The following is an 18,835-nucleotide window of genomic DNA, read 5'->3' on the forward strand; positions in this document are numbered from 1 at the left end:
ACCCAGGCGCCTGCGCCTGCTTCCGCTGGTTCAGTTGCTCACTCCTTTGAGCCGACTGTTCCAGCTGAGATGACGTCACCGCCGGCTGTGAGTGCTATTTTTACAGCATCTTTCACCAACTGCCGGCTATGAGAATCAGACTAGATTGCTCTTTAAATATAAATGTATATTAAGAGATTGCTAGAGCAGATATCAGGCATAATATTATGAGATATGTTAAGATATGATAAGATGAGATGGTCATACCATTTGTGGTATTTATAGCCGAATGTAGGTTTCCAAGGAGGTGTGGCCTGCTGAATAGTATTCCTGTTCAACCAACAGTGGCCTACGCACGTGCCCTGCTGGTAGTTGGTGGGTAGGCAGCGGCTGATAGTGACCAGGCCTGCTGTGTGCTATTCCTTTTCCACCAACTGCCGGCTATGCACGTGGTATGGCAGTAGTTGGTGAGTAGGCAGCGGCTAATAGTGACATACAGTACAGGAGCATGCTGCTCGCCATACTGTTGTCAATAAGCTGTCGTATCTTTAGTCAGATCTTTTGCCCATACCTCGTCAGGTACAGTACAGAAGATCTTCCCGTATCGTACGGACTGGCTTATTTGGGCGGGAGTATTCCCCCTCCCGCCCTTGTGCGGGATTGTTCCCGGCTTTGCTCATTCCTTCAGGTGACACTAAGTGATTGAGAGCTAAGTGCCTTGTGCGTGTAGCCTTGCTGCGCGGGTGGCCTTCCCTGATGGCTTGTATCCGAAGCTGCGGGAACAGGCGGAGTCCTTCACCATTGGGAGGCATTTCCTGCGGGAACAGCTTGCGTACTGCGCGTAAGGACGTCACGTCTCTGAGCAGGGTGGGTCCTGCGGATCCAGTTGGTTTCTGCGCAGACGTCCCTCTTCAAGGTGAGTCTTGCGGGTCCAACTGGGCTCTGCTGGGACCTACCTCTTCAGATATGATAAAGAACTTTAATCAAACAATTTGTAATCTCGTTATTTCTTGCTACCACCATCGTCGTCGCCACCACCTTCCTTTGGTTTCACAATTGTCATTGTATGATATCTAAGGTATGTTTGATATGAGGTAAAATGAGTGAAAACATGAAATGGACGATATAATGGAATAAAATAGATCATTACAGTTCCATTGTCTTGTTTGAATAACTTATAGGACTGAAATGAATCGTTATTTTGTGTTGTTTGGTAGACAGGATAAAACAAAGAAATGGAATACAAACGACAATAAAACCTTTGCCTCATTATACCAAAATAAAAAAATGGTAATGGCAACGATAGTGGTGGTCACGATGGGGTGACAATGGTGGTTAGGTGGCGATGGTAGTTATTAGGTGGCGGTGGTGGTGGTCATGTGGCAGTGTCGAGAAAGTAAGGTGAAGTGAGAATGAAATGGAAAAAAGAGTGTTATGGTAATTCAGGGTTTTAGATACCGGTTCGTACATGCCGGTCGAACCGGTTATACCGGGTTTCGAATAAGTAGCTGGTATTTAGAGCCCGGTATTTTTTGACGGTTTGCTAGAGCATCGAACCGTCGGTTTATTTAAATACCGGTTTTAAGCCCAATAGATTTTTGATATTTTTTTACAGCCCATATTTTTGAAAAATGACTTTAACCTAGTAGATAAAATTAAAATGAGTTAACTATTAAACGATTCCATAAACCTATTGCACATTTTTATTTTTTTAAAAAAATCTTTGTTTGAAAATCTATTATTTTTAAGCTTTTGGATTAGTTTTATTGTTGAGTCATGTACATTTGGTCTATTTTTTGAGTTGACAGTTGCATTTATATAAACTTAAAATTATTTAACCCGGTTGAACTCCCCAGTACAACTCGGTTCAACAAGTTGTATCAATTTTAACCAATCCGATATAAGTAAAATATTGGTTTTTAAAATATTGTCTGGTATGTAACATCTTTAAATACTTAAACCGTTGGTGAAACCACGTCAAAAAACACAATATGGGGAAAGAAGTGTTTTTGCTGACGGGTTTTATCAGAAGATCATCCACAAATAATTCTATATTTTCTTTCTTGTCTTTCATGGGATTCCCTCACATCCGTAGATATCATCTTCAATACGATGCTCACTTACTAGCCAGTTGTGTGAAAGTGATATCCCATGAAATCGGAACTGTAAAATATGATTGTGTGGTCGCCCTTCGAAACATTTTTTTATTGAGAACACCTGTTTTTCATCCATAAATCGGTATCACATTAAATCATATGCATATCCAATCAACTGAAAACCGTAAATTCGAGGCCCTTTGGTAAAATCGGAACATGTGGTGTAGTTATTCAATTATCAAGTATTGAATTTACTATAAAACGATTACAACAAAGTGGCAGGCAAATGGGCAACAAGCTGCGCCGCAACCCCCTTTTGAATAGCAAAACCAATCCTGCTAAAAACGAAGCTTTGGGACCTAGAAGCTGAAGAGGTTTCATGTACGACACGCTGAACCCTACTCAAAAATTTCACAGCCTCTGGGCCAGAAACTCAAATGTATCAAAGGCAAATGGTAGAAAGACAGACAGACAACATGTTGCGCTGATAGCCCTTTTTAAATAGCTAAGCGAAGTTGTTTAAAAATAACATTCATCAATAGTGAACATGGTTATCGACAAAGGAGGGGGAGTGGAATGGCGAATTGATCTCGTGGGCCAACGTTATGGTGTTGAGTGGCTGAGTTCGTGAATGGGGGATGGTTTGTTGGTTGGAATTGAAGGACTGAAATTGATTAGCAAATGAAGTTGTCGGAGGAGGAACATCTAGTTACTACAAGTGATGGTGGTATTCTTTGTGCCAACAGAGATTGTGTGTCAATATATTGTATCCAAATCCTAAACCTTAAACCTGCCTCACACCCATGAAAAATTTCAAATGTAATCACATACCTCGTCACATATTAGATTAACGACCCTATACATGTCCGGATATTTCAGGTTTCAGGTATTCTCATTGTGTTGGGGTTTAGTTATTATCCCAATGTTTGTGAGAAATGAATTATTATATTCTTACTCAAAACCTATATGTATTCATATTAAACAATACTCGTGTTGTCTTGAGAGATTGTATCCCTACAAAAATCAAAGAAAGTGAGAGGAAATTAATACCCAATTTGTGATAGGGTTGTGCACGGCTCAGTTCGGTTTGGATTTTAGGTAAAACCGAATCCGATGTCATCGGTTCTTGAATATACAAACCGTTCGGTTTCGGGTTTTTTCGGTTTTCGGTTATTTTTTGTTTCGGTTCGGTTATAGTCGGTTTTTTTCAATTATGTGTTGACATTGCAAAAAAAAAAATGAAGATGATAATTTTTAAGTTTGTAAGAGTGTACTAGAGTACTGATGTGCTAAAAACAGTCAATAAATATTAACTAAATTAAACAAGTAATAAAAACAAGATCTAAGACTCAACTAAACAAAACACCGGCAAGTGAACCGGTCAATTGTACTAAGCTAAGTAAGTCCGGAATATCGAACCCACAGGACTCTATAAATTACGTTAATTAACTAATTAGACTCGACTTACGACATGACTATTTATTATTAATGTTTTAAGGGGGATTTTTAAACTAATAATAAACTAAGATTAAACTAAGAAAGCAAATAAACAAGTAAACGAGAAACAAGCAATTAATCACGAGATCGAAACCAATCAGAGAAGGAATCTACCTAGGTAAGAATCCCATATATCAACAATCATCAAGCAATGGACATATAACATGATTATGGAAACCGATTTCTAAAACATATTCATCTAACAAAACCCTATTGACCCTTGACTGAATCAAGTGAAATCCCAAAGAACAACTATTAGATTATTAAGCAATCAGTATTATTGATTTCCGCAAAGTCATCAATTAGGGTTAATTAATAGTATCTATAGCAAGCAATCTTACGAAACACTAAACCTTAGATAAGTTGATAAACTAACATGACATCATGAACATGGATCAACACAATAAGCAAGAATATTGTCACAATCTATCCTAGCATGCAATTGACCAAGACACACGAACAACTCCTCACCTTACAGCTATTGGAATTTAGCAAAACATTTAAAACCCTAACCAACTATCAACAAGCTTCTATGATCTAATAGGCATATTCAACCATAATAATCAAAACACCAAGTAAAGATTAAACATGAACCCTGAATCTAAGAACACAATCAAAAGATCCATGTGAAGCAATAGTTAACAATCAATCAAGATAACAAATACTTATACGCATCATGAAAACAAAATCAATTCTTTACTATTAAATAACGAAATCCATAATCAAACAATAGTCCAAAGCAAGAATCAAGTCTCAAACATGTTCATCAAACCTAGGTAGACATGAAGTCTAGCCTAGAATCATTATTAAAAACAATCCTAAACAAGTCTTAAAAACAAAGAGGAAAGACATCAAGAATAATTAACAAGGAACGAAAGTTAGAGTGATAAATCTCTTTGCGATTGATCCTCGAACACCCGGATGAAAGCTCTCTCAATCCTCCTTGGTTCCTAGCTTCAAATCACCTTCAAACCCTTGGTTTTTGACTTAAAATCGGCTGCCAAAAGTTGTAGAATCGGATTGGTTATAAAGATGTATATATAGAACGCATGATGGGCTTGGACTTGCAAAAACAAGTGACCAGAAAGGCCTAGGCGCCCACGACGGCAAACTGCCTTTTGCCTAGGCGCGGCGCGGCGCCCCCGGGGTGAATTTTCGTTTTTTTGCACTTATTTCTTGTTTATTCATGTTAGGCCCCTTTCTTGAACTCCAAGTAACGATGAGAAACTTCTAGAACTTCTTTTCCTTGACTCCAAAGCCACCATCTACATGAAAACAAATCTAAACTCTAAGTGAACTAATCATGTAGTCATTGACGAGTAAAACGAACATAAACTTCGCATGAAATGATAGAAAGAATTAAGTTTAACATGCAAGACATCAAAAGAGTTAAAACACGATAAATATATAAAACTTGACTCAAAACCTTAAATAATAAAAGATAAACGAAACTCGAACTAAAACGAACTCAAAACATTAAATAAACAAAACTTTACACGGGATTCAAGATGTATAAATAGACGTATATCAAGTACCACAAATATATTGAATACAAAAAACAATAACAGACGCATGTTACGTGAAACCACAAGAATACATATTTGCTAGAGTAATAGAGTTTAGAATTCAACAAAATTCTTAATAAAAAAACATTAAAAAGTTTAGCTCTAAATTTCATTCATCATTTTGTTTATCTTCAAAGTTTAGTCTAAGTCTTCATAATCTTCATCACCATTAATCGCTTTGGTTCGGTTTTTCAAAAAAAAAAAAAAAGTTAACCGGGTTAATGCTTCGGTTCCTTGTTTTTAACTCGGTTTTTTCGGTTAATTCGTTTCCGATTTGATTAATTCGGTTTTCTACTCACCCCTAGTTTGTGAGTCAATTATGATAAATCTTTCCACATTATTATAAGGAAGAAGTTGTGGTGATCTCCTTGCTTAGTGAGAAAATTGTTAATTATAATAAACTCTTGGTGAATCTTAGTGAGTTAATGTAAGGAAGGTTAGTTAGCATCCCCCGAACGACTATAAGATGTATCTTGTATACTGATTGCTCTATTCTTTTAAAACCAAACACGCTTGATCTTCAACTATCAAAATGTGTCTACAAAGGTGTTCTACAAACAAGCAATGTGTTTAAAAGATGGTCATTGATTTTAAATAAATATTCACCCTAGGATTCTACAATTTCCTTCAACTTTCTTCTCTCCACCAACACCCTCTTCTATTCTATCATCTTTGCCATAAGGTTTTTGTTGAGGTTTTATGGCAGTTTTCAAAGGTGATGGACAGGTAAGGAGAACAAAGATGGTTTTGGTAGATGATTAATGGTCAATGGGTTCACGTAACAAAGTCTTGTATCCAAAAATTAGGATACATTCTCTTAGAGGTGGCAATTTGTATGTGTTGGGTTGGATTGAGTTGATGGGTCAGGATGAGTTTGGGTCAGGATGGGTACATGTTAGGATGGATTTAAAAAAAAAGGTTAGGATGAATAAAAGTCAAGATAGGTTAAGTTAATCCATCATGACCCATGTAAAGGTTAAAATACAAATGGTTTCAAAAACTCTCTTCAAAAATTTAAAAAAAATAATAACTCAAAATATAAATAAAAAACGAAAAATGTAAAACAACTAAAATGTTTCCCCGTCATCCTGGCACATTAAAAACACACCGAGAAACTTCTGTTTAGCTTTAAGGTTTAGTTTAGCTCTTAGGTTTCGGTCTTTTTAGTTACTTTGTTTTGTTTTGGTCGGTTATTTCTTTTTCATTACGGTTCGGTTTGGTTAATATTATCCGTTTGGGTCGGTTTTTGGTTTCAGTGTTTTTTCGTTTTAGTCAGTTTTTTCGGTTTCATTTCGTTTTTTTGTTTGGTTTTGATTCATTTGTTTTGTTTTGGTCGGCTAAGTTTCATTTTGGTAAGCTTTTCGATTGCATTCCGTTTTTTTCCCGTTTTGGTCAGTTTTCTGGTTTCATATCGGTTTTTTGTATCGTTTTTCTATTTCAGTTAAGTTTCCTTTCAGTTTTTTTGTTTCGTTTTGGTCGGTTCGGTGTTTTTGAATTCCTTTTGGTCAGCGTGTCGATTTAATTTAGCTTTTCTTTTCGTTCCTTTTGGTCAGTTTTTCAGTTTCATTTCGGTTTTTTTGTTTCGTTTTGTTCGTTTTTCTATTTCGGTTCAATGTTGTTTTGTTTTTTTTTGTTTCGGTCAGTTCGGTGTTTTTGATTCGTTCAGTTTTTCAGTTTCATTTGGGTTTTTTTGTTTCCTTTTATTCGTTTTTCTACATCAGTTCAATTTCGTTTTGGTTTTTCTGTTTTGTTTCGGTCGGTTCGGTGTTTTTGATTCATTTTGTCAACTTTTCGATTGCATTTGGCTTTTTTTTTCTTTTGATCAGTTTTTCAGTTTCATTTTGTTTTTTTTTGTTTCGTTTTGGTCGTTTTTCTATTTCGGTTTAGTTTCGTTTCGGTTTTTTTTTTTCGTTTTGGTCGGTTCGGTGTTTTTGTTTTGTTTTGGTAAGCTTTTCAGTTGCATTTCGTTTCTTTTTGTTTCGTTTTGGTTAACTTTTCGGTTTCATATCGGTTTTTTTCTTGTTTTTTTTGGTCGTTTTTCTATTTCGATTTAGTTTCGTTTATGTTTTTTTTGTTTCGTTTTGGTCGATTCAGTGTTTCTGTTTAGTTTTGGTCAATTTTTTGGTTGCATTTCGCTTTTTTTTTGTTTCGTTTTGGTCAGTTTTCGGTTTCATTTCGGTTTTTTTGTTTTGTTTTGGTCGTTTTTCTATTTCGGATAAGTTTCGTTTTAGTTTTTTGTTTCGTTTTAGTCTTTTCTGGGTTTTTATTTCGTTTGGTCGTTTTTTTGGGTTTCGGATGAGCTTTGTTTCGCACATGATAGTTTGGGTATTTTGAATTAGATAAATTTTGAATAACTTGGGTATTTTTATTCTGGGATAATCTAACTTCCATCAAAGAAAAGTTAATGAAGGACTTTCATAAAAATTCTCATAGAATTAAGAATGAAGTTTTCATTATGTACATGCTAGCTTATGTTGATCATACAATTAGTCTTTATCTAATTTATGATTTAGAGTCATGCTATCGATATATAATTGCGCATGTAATCATTTAACGTTTTTCACCAAGTACGTGTCATGTTTGGTTACATATTGTGGTCTCATACAAAAATAGCCCAATCCATGAGGCTCAATACTTATAATTTCCCTAGAGGGAAATAGCCCCTTCTAAAAGGCTCAGAATTTACATTCCCTCGAGTGAGATATGGCCCCTAATAGAGGACTCACGACTTATATATCTCCTACTAAAGGGGATACCATACATATATGTCCGCTTACACTTTTAACTCGATTGTTTATGTTAACCGGCAAGACCTTGCAGAAGAAACATATAGAAAGAATTTGAATCATCATACTTAATGTCAGGGGAATGATATATGTTCAACATATATCATCACACTGAAATTGTTTATATCATCGTTTCTATGTCCAATCCTAATAAAGTAAGATCAACATGAGCATTGTTAGAGTTTGTTAATTGGCTACTAACAACCTTTGCAGGGTTATTCAATAAGAAAAAAGAGATCATGTACAACCAACATAGCTACCCCATAAACAAAAGTTAACATTTTATTGGTTATGTTAAAGAAACTGGGGCCTAAAGTCCTTTATCCCAATCATAAATAATCGGCATAAGGGATTAGGGGACTTGAAGAGATAATTCCAAGACTGGGCCCATTACATGGTGATGAATTTAGATATGCTCGATCCTTATTTCATCCCATGACTTAGCTATCTCAACCTTATTGGGTCCAAATTTGATAAGTTTAAACAGAAAAATGACCGCGTATTTCTATCGTGGTAGATTTAAATTGTCAAGAGAATCAAGTCAAGAAGAGGTTTGGAAACTAAATATCATCTACCTCAACAAATTAATAAAAAGAGAACCTCAACCGAAACGGCCCAAGTAATGGGTCTGAAAGGAGTAAAAGGAATGAGCATATCCTGTATGCGATAAGAAAGATGGCCATGGCTACATTTGTCTCTTGTGCTTAACATAAAGTATAAGGACTAGGGGTCTTGTAAAGAATTCTATGAAAATGGGTCTCCGTCCCATGATAGAGACTAAGTCAGGAAAGCCCAGGAGAAACCAAGATACTTAGAGAGTACTAGATACTCCAACCAAACATCCTACCAACCAGATAAGAAGAAGATAGGAAATGTAAATCTGAAAGTGAGAAAAGGAAGCCAACAGTTAAGAGAAAAGAAGACGATTCGGAAGGTATCATGACATCTTGCGGGAAGCAGGCGAGGCATTTTCAGAAATGCTGTCGGTTCAAGTGTAGGCCAGTAATGGGCTGAAAAGATGAAATGAGATTGAATAATATAAAACAAAGAAAGGTAAGGATGAGCCGGGCGGAGTTTAGTCCATAACCTTTATCATGAGTTATAAGGATAATAGACGGGGAAGACTTGAAGAGGTTACCCTTGAAATGGGTTCCCCAAATGGGGTCAATAGTTACGGTGCACCTGACTTGGGGGAGGTCCCAAGGCACGCATACTCCAGGAGGCGAGACAATATACATCGGATAAAAGGAGGCCAACTACAGCCCTAGGGGGAAGAGAAGAAAGGGAGTACTGGAGAGGAAGTGAAAGACGGGTTTGGACTAAGTCCATTATCTTTGTCATAAATAACAAGAATAATAGACTGGGGGACTTGAAGAGACTACCCCGGATTTGGCCCAATAAAGCCCAAAAGGCACCATCAAGACAGACGAGCCCAAGATAAAAGGCCCAGTCCAGGGATACCCAATGCACACCAAGACAAAGACTGATGTCAACGAGGACCAGTCACTGTTGGTCTGGCACCCGGCAGAGCTGGAGCTTACGTATTCCTGGAGCAAAGGACATACCCAGCGGACAAAAGCAAGCCTCCTGTGGAAGTTAGAGAGGGAGGGAAATAATCAGTGGATAATAGGCTAGACCCTAGGGTATCGGTCCCAGAAAAGATTCCTCCGGGACTCTATATATGTAAACATTCCTATTGTAATATGGCATACTCAATGAATATAATAAAAAACAACCATCCACCGGCATACGGTCATCGTCTCCTGAAACGAGTAAACAAGACTTCACACTCACACACGTTCAATCCTAACATAATTCATTTGAGGTCTCAACATAACCAAATATATCTTTTGTATCATTTAACAAGCGAATTGGCTATGTGCTTGAATTTGTGAACTTTTTTTTTTTTTTACAATTGAGCATGTTTAGATGTCTAGTGTTATTTGTTCATTGGATTTCTAGGGATGAAAAAAAAGATAAAAAAAAGTTGGTCAAAATATTAAGGTTGCTACAATTATGGTCGAAGAAATAGGTTATTTATTGCAGAGTGAAGATAACAATTTTTTTTTCTTTGAACAACATGAGGATAACAATTATGAAAAAACTTTTCAAATAGGAATTATTTAAATATACTGTCTTGTGATTTATATTATGTTATGGTTTTCATCACTAATTACTATACAAATATGCTCTTAAATCGCCACAATTGTGGTCCATATAATGTATACATGTTAAAAAGGAAAACATTTATTAGATCTAGTTACGTGACGTGCACACCTAAGTAAAAGGTCTTCTGTATTATCTTATGTTTTTGTTAGGTCTCACGTGTTTTATTAGAAACCAAAACCTATTAGCTACACGATTCATGTAAATGTAACTTCCTCATTTATCGCTTCTTGCTGTCCATAAAAACATTATCGCTACGTGTTTCTTTTGCTCGTCTTCTACGGGTATCAAAATTTTTAAAACAATAAACCATAATATGCTCTCACCAGTTGATTGATTGAAATCCCAAATGCATTATATTATATACTTTTATCTGGATCTCATAAGAACTTATTATTGATAATTGATCTTGAATATCCTAAGATCATTCAATCTAAATAAAATTAATAAAGAAATAAAATTAACTTAAGTGTCCATTGGCCAAGTTGGTATGCATAATATGATTTTTATTTATTTTTATTTTTATTTTTTACTTTTACAGCCAAAACACATATAAATTTAATTGTAGAAGACAAGTTTAACGTAAAACACACATAATAATATATTTTTCTTTAATACAATACATTTTCAAATTTCCTTTTGAATGGTCATTTAATCATTGACAGGTCACTAACCCATCTGATGATTTTCATTTCACCCTTAAAATGAAGCCTGTTGTATGTGAGAAAACCTTTGTCCTAAACTAAAAGTATCCCGTACAAATTATAAATATTAAAATATTTTTCATAAACATATATAAAAAAAAGTGTTATTTGGATTGAAACAATCTTTATTTGGTTTTGATGACATTAGTTGGTCAGAAAAATGTATGTATCTATTTAACAAATACAATAATACATATATTATATAAAATATAACCTAAAAGTATGATTAGAATAAATCCAAGACTTTTGAGTCTATAGTATCTTAAAACAACTTATAAGATCAAACACCTTTTTGTTGGTCGCTAACTTCAGCATTGACTATTTCGAACTAATTTCTAATATTTAAACCCCACATGAGTCATGATGATTGGGATGAATCAGTTTTAGATCTATGACAAGTAATGAAGTGTGATTCAAACTTAGTTGCATGGAGCTTAATATGTGTGCGTGAAGCTGAAGTAGTTTATTAATTCCGTTGAGTCATGTTGCACGTGCTTGTTGCATGTGTGTGTCTTTGAATATTTTCAAAGTAGTGGGTCCATAATAATAGGCTAGTGGGTTACAGGATAGTCCACTAAGTTAGTAGGTGGTTGAGTCTTTTGTGGTTACTTTTTCCCTATTTAAAGCTTTGTAATTCTCAGTTTCATGTACACCTTGAAATTATCCTTATTAAAAAACAAGTTGAGCTCTTTCATTTTGTGTTTACTGTTTAAATTCTGCCTCTAATACCAACATTTGTGGTATCAAAGCACAGCTCTTTACGATCCAATTCATCAAACTCTCACTCCTCACTTCCATGGCTGAAAACTCTGTCCTTCCTACCTCCTACCCCAACCCAATCATTCCTGTGTTTAAGGGTGAAGGCTATGAACATTGGAGCCTTCGCATGAAAACCATCCTCCGATCCCGTGAACTGTGGAATGTTGTGTATCTTGGAGTCACCGCTGTCAATGATGTCTCCCAAGATCGTAGGGAATCAAGAAAAAAGGATGCACTAGCCATGTCTCTGATTCAACAAGGGGTGCATGATCACCTCTTCTCTCGTATTGCTGCTGCTGAATCTGCTAAAGACACGTGAGAGATCTTGCAGGTGGAATTTCAAGGTGACTCGCAAGTGCAATCGGTGAAACTTCAAAGTCTCAGGCGAGATTTTGAAAACTTGGGCATGAAAGACGACGAGGCTATCGGCGATTACTTTTCCCGGGTTATGGACAACGTAGGGCGTCAAAGGTCCTACGGAGAAGAGGTTACTGATCAAAAAATTGTTGAAAAAATTCTCAGAAGCCTATCACCAAAGTATGACTATGTTATACCATCAATTGAAGTTGCGTTCGATCTGTTTGAAGTTACACCCGTGAAGCTAATGGGTCTACTTCAGTCACAAGAGGAACGAATTAATAGCCGATCACCGACTAAGAAAGAAACCAAAACGTCGGAGGTAAAAGATGAACAAGCCCTTCAAGCTTTCAAGATTTGTCCTTGTCCAAAGCTGCTCGTGGACGAGGCCGTGGTCGGGGAGCCTTCCGTGGTAGAGGGGCTGATCGTGGGAGAGGTACTTTGGATCGAAGCAAAGTGCCTCAATGTCACGTTTGCAAAAAATTCGGCCATCTTAAAAGGGATTGTTGGTTCAACGATGAGGCTCAGGTTAATGTTGCTGAAAATGAAGATCAGAATGATCCCGAGGAAACCGAATCTCAACACCTGCTGATTGCTTGTCATGCACTACCTGATGAGATGACCCATGATGTTTTTACGTTGATGTCAAACACTGAAGATTTTGGTGCTAAGTCTCACATGTGGTTCGTTGATTCAGGCTGTTCGAATCACATAACAGGTTCAAAAACAAGTTTTACCATTCTTGATGAAACCTTCAAGTTGGGGGTAAAACTAGGAAACAAGAAGAAGCTAGCTGTCGAAGGGAAAGGTACTGTGAAGATCCATACGGGACATAACACATTCAAGCTACTTGAAAATGTGTACTATGCACCAGAACTTGAACACAACCTATTGAGTGTTGGCCAGTTGATGAATAAGGGATATTCACTTTACTTCAATGATGATAAGTTCTTAATCAAGAACAAAGCCACAGGCAAGACCATCATGGAGATCATAGTTGCAACAAACAACATGTTCCTATTTGATGCAACAAGTCTTATTACCATTGAAGACAAGTCGGCCCATAACAAGAAAGACGAGGAATCACTTAAATGGCCTCAAAGGTTCTGTCACCTTAACTTTGATGCTCTCAAACAATTGCATGATAAAGAGATGGTACTTGACCTACCAAAAATACATTCAACAGTCATGTGTGAGACATGCATTGTTGCCAAGCAAACAAGGAAGCCATTTCAATCTACCTCTTGGCGTGCTACCACAAAACTAGGTCTGGTCCACACTGATTTATGTGGGCCCATGCAAACTCCAAGCCTTGGTAACAGTCTTTACTACTTGCTCTTTATTGATGATCTACCCGTATGTGTTGGGTATATTTCTTGAAGCATAAAAATGAGGCATTTACAAAGTTTAAGTTGTTCAAAAGCATGGTGGAAAATGAAAGCAACTGCATGATCAAAGTACTTCGCTCAGATCGCGGTGGTGAGTTTTGCTCAACAGAATTCAACACCTTTTGTGATGAAGCTGGGATTCGAAGAGAAGTCACTGTGCCATACACCCCTCAACACAATGGTGTCGTTGAGAGAAAAAATAGAACTATTATGAACCTGACTCGAAGTATGCTAAAGGGAAAAGAATTGCCAAACTTTATGTGGGCTGAAGCTGTGTCAACTGCAATTTACACAATCAATCGATCACCAACTAAAGCTCTTGTGTACCAAACACCCCTGCATGCCTGGTCAGGTATTAAGCCATCTGTTTCTCGTATGAAGTTGTTTGGTAGCATTGCTTATGGTCTAATTCCTTCCCAGTTAACTAGGAAACTAGACAGTAGAGCAATTAGATATATCCTTATTGGATATTCTAGTCAAAGTCATGGGTATAGACTTTATAACCCAGACACCAAACAGTTTAGTACCAAAAGATATGAGGAGGTTGAAGTATTTGAAAACCAAAAATGGTCTTGGAAAAGTATTGAACATGCTAAAGGTACTGATAGTACTTTTACTTTTGTAGACCCATTTCCCTATGACTATGACAACTCTCCACATGAGGCTAATAGTAGTGATACTATTCATGAAAATACCATACCTTTGCCTACAACTAATGCTCCTGATATTACTCATACCCTCACACAAAACTCATATAATACCAATGATGAATCATCCACATCCACCCATACCAACGAAAATATGCCTACCCCACCTTTAAACCCTACATCCGCTAGTTCAAAAAGAGTTTCTAAACCTCCATCCTGGCTGAATGAGTACCAAAGTGGAGAAGGTCTTTCAGATAGTGATACTGAATTAACTACATGCCACTTTGCTCTCAATATCACTGACCCTATCCACTACTCTCAAGCTGTTAAATGCAGTGATTGGGTCAAGGCTATTCATTGTGAGTTGCAAGCCATCGAGAAGAACAATACCTAGGAGTTGGTTAGTTTGCCTTCCGAAAAAAATGTAGTTGGTGTTAAATGGTTGTACAAGACTAAAGTGGGCTCGAATGGTCAAGTAGTAAATCATAAGGCAGGGTTGGTGGCCAAGGGGTATTCTCAACTTCCTGGCATTAATTACCAGGAGACATTTGCACATGTGGCACGTTTTGAAACCATCAGGGTCATACTTGCAGTAGCAGCGCATATGGGTTGGTATGTGCACCAACTCGATGTCAAAACAGCCTTTTTAAATGGTGATCTTACTGAGGAAATCTATGTCAAGAAACCAGAGGGTTATGTGTCAAAAACCAATCCAAAGAAGGTGTACAAGCTTAAGAAGGCACTGTATGGATTAAAACAGGCTCCGAGAGCCTGGTATTCCAAGATCGACAGGTATTTTGCTGAACAAGGGTATAAACGAAGTCAAAATGAACCCACCTTGTATGTCAAAAAGACTCTCACAGGAGATATTATCTACGTTTGCTTACATGTAGATGATATTATCTATACCTCCTCAAGTGATGAACTAGTTAATGAATTTAAACAGGGAATGCAACATGCATTCGAAATGACAGACATGGGTTTATTACAGCTGTTCTTAGGTCTGGAGGTCAAACAGACTCAAGAGGGAATTTTTCTCAACCAACAAAAGTATGCCAAAGACTTGCTTCACAGGTTTGGTATTTCAGGTAATCTTGAATCTACCCCCATGTACTATAATGAGAAGTTGTCCATTCAAGATGGTGCAGACAAAGCAAATGAAGAGGTTTTTCGAAGCATGGTGGGGGGGGGGGCTTATTTATTTAACTCACTCACGGCCAGACTTGGCCCATGCAGTGAGTGTGATTTCGAGGTTTATGCAAAGACCTTCACGAATTCATCTTTAAGCTGCTCGAAGAATTCTCAAGTATGTTGCTGGCACTAGTGACTTTGGTATATGGTATACAAAGAGAAAAGGTCTTGTTCTGAAGGGTTATAGTAACAGTGATTGGGCTTGTGACACCCGGTAAATTCCCAATCCCTTAAACCAAGTAATCAACCTAAATATTAGGTAATTATGTTATATGCGCCTTGCGCGAGCGCGCCATATTAGAATCAGCGCGTGCATTTGTTATGTGCGCCCTGCGCGAGCGCGCCATGTTAGTCAGCGAGTGCATTTGTTATGTGCGCCCTGCGCGAGCGCGCCATGTTAATCAGCGCGTGCATTTGTTATGTGCGCCCTGCGCGAGCGCGCCATGTTAAGAACCAGCGTGGGCATATGTTATATGCGCCATGCGCGAATGTTTTGGCTTTATGTTTTCATGTACCTTAACGTTATGTTGTCTAATGGGTTGACCATCCCGCATGATGCTAAGGCGGGTGCATCCTAAATCGTTTATGCGCGTGCGGAAGGGAACTAACCTCCCCGCATGGCGGGAACATTGAGAGCTAGTTTGTCTGAAGCTCCAAGATGGAATTGACTTCAACATAACTGATCACTATGTTGAAATACCAAGACCACCTGGAGAATCTACAAATGAAACTCAACGTCCCTAACTGCGAGAAGGTTACGCACCTACCCGCAGCAAAGAAATGTCCTTCACGCAGAAAGCTATGCGCACAAAGTGATACGCACAGAACACTTAGTCTATTCTCCAGACGTAAGGAGATTACTCCCGCCCAAAAGGAAACAGTAGCGTGTTTCAGAGATTTTCCACTTTTTACTGTACACTGACAAAAGTACCTGAAAAAGCACACTGTAACATGAAAAGTCAACTGTCAGCCACCCTATTCTCACCAACCCCAGACCTGCATGTCCTGACCAAATCAAATCAAAATCTTTTATCCACTACTCCACTTTTTTTAAAAAAAAATAATAATTTCCATACCTTATCATCATTACACCTAGATATGAAAAGATTACAATCCCCTAAAGCAAGGGATTGTGTTCCCTTGAGTTTGCCTATAAATATGTAACCTAAATTATCACCCAAAACACACTTCAAACTTCTCTCTTAAGAACTGCAACTTGCACTAATCATCTCCCAAGCATCCGTTGTTTTCGTTTCCGATCCTGTTACCAGGTAAGCCAAGAATATAACCTTGAAATCAGCTTTCCAACCCTTATATTCTCCTAATTCTTGATCTTAATATATATACTTCTTGTTATTTAATCGCATTCTAGACCTTCAATTCCGAGGCCAACACCAAGAAAACCCGAATCTCGATTAATCCCTTAACAAGAACCACAGGTGAGTCTCACAGCCCCTATTTTCACTGTTTTCACTGTTTTTAAACTGTTTTCGGGGCGAGGGACACGTACTTAAATAATGTTTTATCATGGTATACTTACAAGCTATGCAAGCGATTATGTGTTTAAATTATATTTCATGATGAGCAATGCGAACGGTTATCTAAGGTTTTCGATGTATGTGCGCTAGAACTCGAGTAAGTGATCACTTTACCATTGGAACTCTAAGGGTAGGGACTGCTGGTTTGATCCACCCACTCGTAGGGGTCGCACCTCTTTGCATGGACAAGTGCCTAGTATGGTCATGGGGCAGTACTATGGGTTTGAGCCCGCTCGTAGGGGTCGCACCTCTTTGCATGGACGAGCGCCTTGTTTTCCGGCACAACGTCCGCGCGTAACCCGCGGGACGGAATTATTGATTAGCTCGTAGGGGCAGCGCCTCTTTGCATAGACGAGCACGGTTTTTCAGAAATGTCCACGCGTAAACCGCGGGACGGCATTATATTATTTAGCTCGTAGTGGCAGCGCCACTTTGCATGGACGAGCACACTTCCGGTAATGATCGCGCGTAGCCCGCGGAACGACTTTTATCAGAAATATGTGTCAGATCTATGTTTTCATACGGATTATCAAGTATATGTTTAGACATGAAATCAGAAATGTGTTTCAATATGATTTTATCAAGACTATGATGCAATGCGATTTATATAGTTACTAAAACTTGTGAACTCACTCAGTTTATACTGATTCAAATGTTTTTACGTGTCTTTCAGGAGATAACTAGGTAGCGCATGGAGTCACACTTAGAGCACCTCACGCTGAACATCTAAAATTAGCTTTTTGGAAGATTTTAGTTCTATCCCTTCGATGCGCGTAGTTGTTCCCGCCGCGCAAGGGGATAGGGCGTGGAAATCTTCAACAGTTTTATACTTGGATGTTTTTATGTAATTTTTTTTAAACAATGTAATGTATTTGTATTAAACATTTCATGCGCAATGAAAATCTTACTATAAATGTTTGCAATGGCCCGTGCTTAATTATCAATCCCCACTCGCGCGCGCCCAGCTGTTTCCGCCGCTCAGGGCCGGGTGTGACAGATTGGTATCAGAGCACTGGTTATAGCGAACTAGGAAAAGAAGTTTTAACCTAGACTATAACCGTTGGGGGAAATCGCATGAAATATTTTCAAAAGAAACTATACACACACTTAGGAACACGGGTCACACAGTGTCTAGTAAATAATGATAATATTATGTGCTCAGAATACATGCGCTAAGATTGATATGTTTTCACTCTTTTAAAGCGAGAATGCCTCCAACTAAAGCCAAGGGAATTACCATGACACCCGAGGAACTCGCGGAAATAATCGCGCAAGCAATCGCAACACATGAGGCCAGCAAGGCCGAATCAAGTCAGGGTCGTCAGAATGAGACCCCAGAACCCGAATCAGGAGCCTTGGACAAAGGATGCTCCTACAAGACATTCATGGCCTGTAAGCCTTGGCCATTCAAGGGTACCGAAGGGGCCATTGGGCTCTACAACTGGATTGACAAGATGGAGACAGTTCTCTCCATTAGCGGATGTAGTGAGAACCAGAAGGTCCTTTACGCGACCTGCATGTTCCAAGAGGCAGCTTCGTCTTGGTGGAAGCTTCAAACGAAAACATTGGGGCGAGAAGTTGCTCTCCACAAGACCTGGGAGGAACTGAAGGAAATGTTGATGAGAAAGTTCTGCTCTCGCGCAGAAATTCAGAACCTACAACAGGAATTCTGGAACCACACCATGGTAGGAACGGATATCGACGCCTACAACAACCGGTTCAACGAGCTTTGCCAGTTGGTGCCAGACATGGCAAACACGGAGGAAAAGAAGATCGAGAGGTATATCTTTGGGTTACCTCCTGTTGTTAGGGTTCCGCTCAACGCCGCAGCGCCTCCAACCTTTGATGAGGCGGTAGCGCGGGCCATCACCCTTACAAGGGATACGGTCCGTGCGGGTATGTTAACTACGCGCGGAATCGACCAGCGAACCTCTGATCCCAAGAGGAAGTGGAACTCTCACCACCGAGGGTCCGACTCCAAGCAACCACCGTTCAAGAAGCAGGAGAGCGTAAGGGCTTACGCGATCCAAGCCGCGGAGCCATCAAGGAAAGAATACAGCGGGCCTCGCCCATGGTGCAACAAATGCAAGTATCACCACGAGGGTGAATGCGCAAGAATCGAATGTGCCAAATGTGGCAGACCAGGGCACAAGACGATGAAT

The sequence above is a fragment of the Bidens hawaiensis genome, unplaced genomic scaffold (genome assembly GCF_021521415.1).
Source record: "Bidens hawaiensis isolate Kalapana, Puna unplaced genomic scaffold, B.hawaiensis_p1.1 tig00004269_1, whole genome shotgun sequence".
Classification (NCBI taxonomy): Eukaryota; Viridiplantae; Streptophyta; class Magnoliopsida; order Asterales; family Asteraceae; genus Bidens; species Bidens hawaiensis.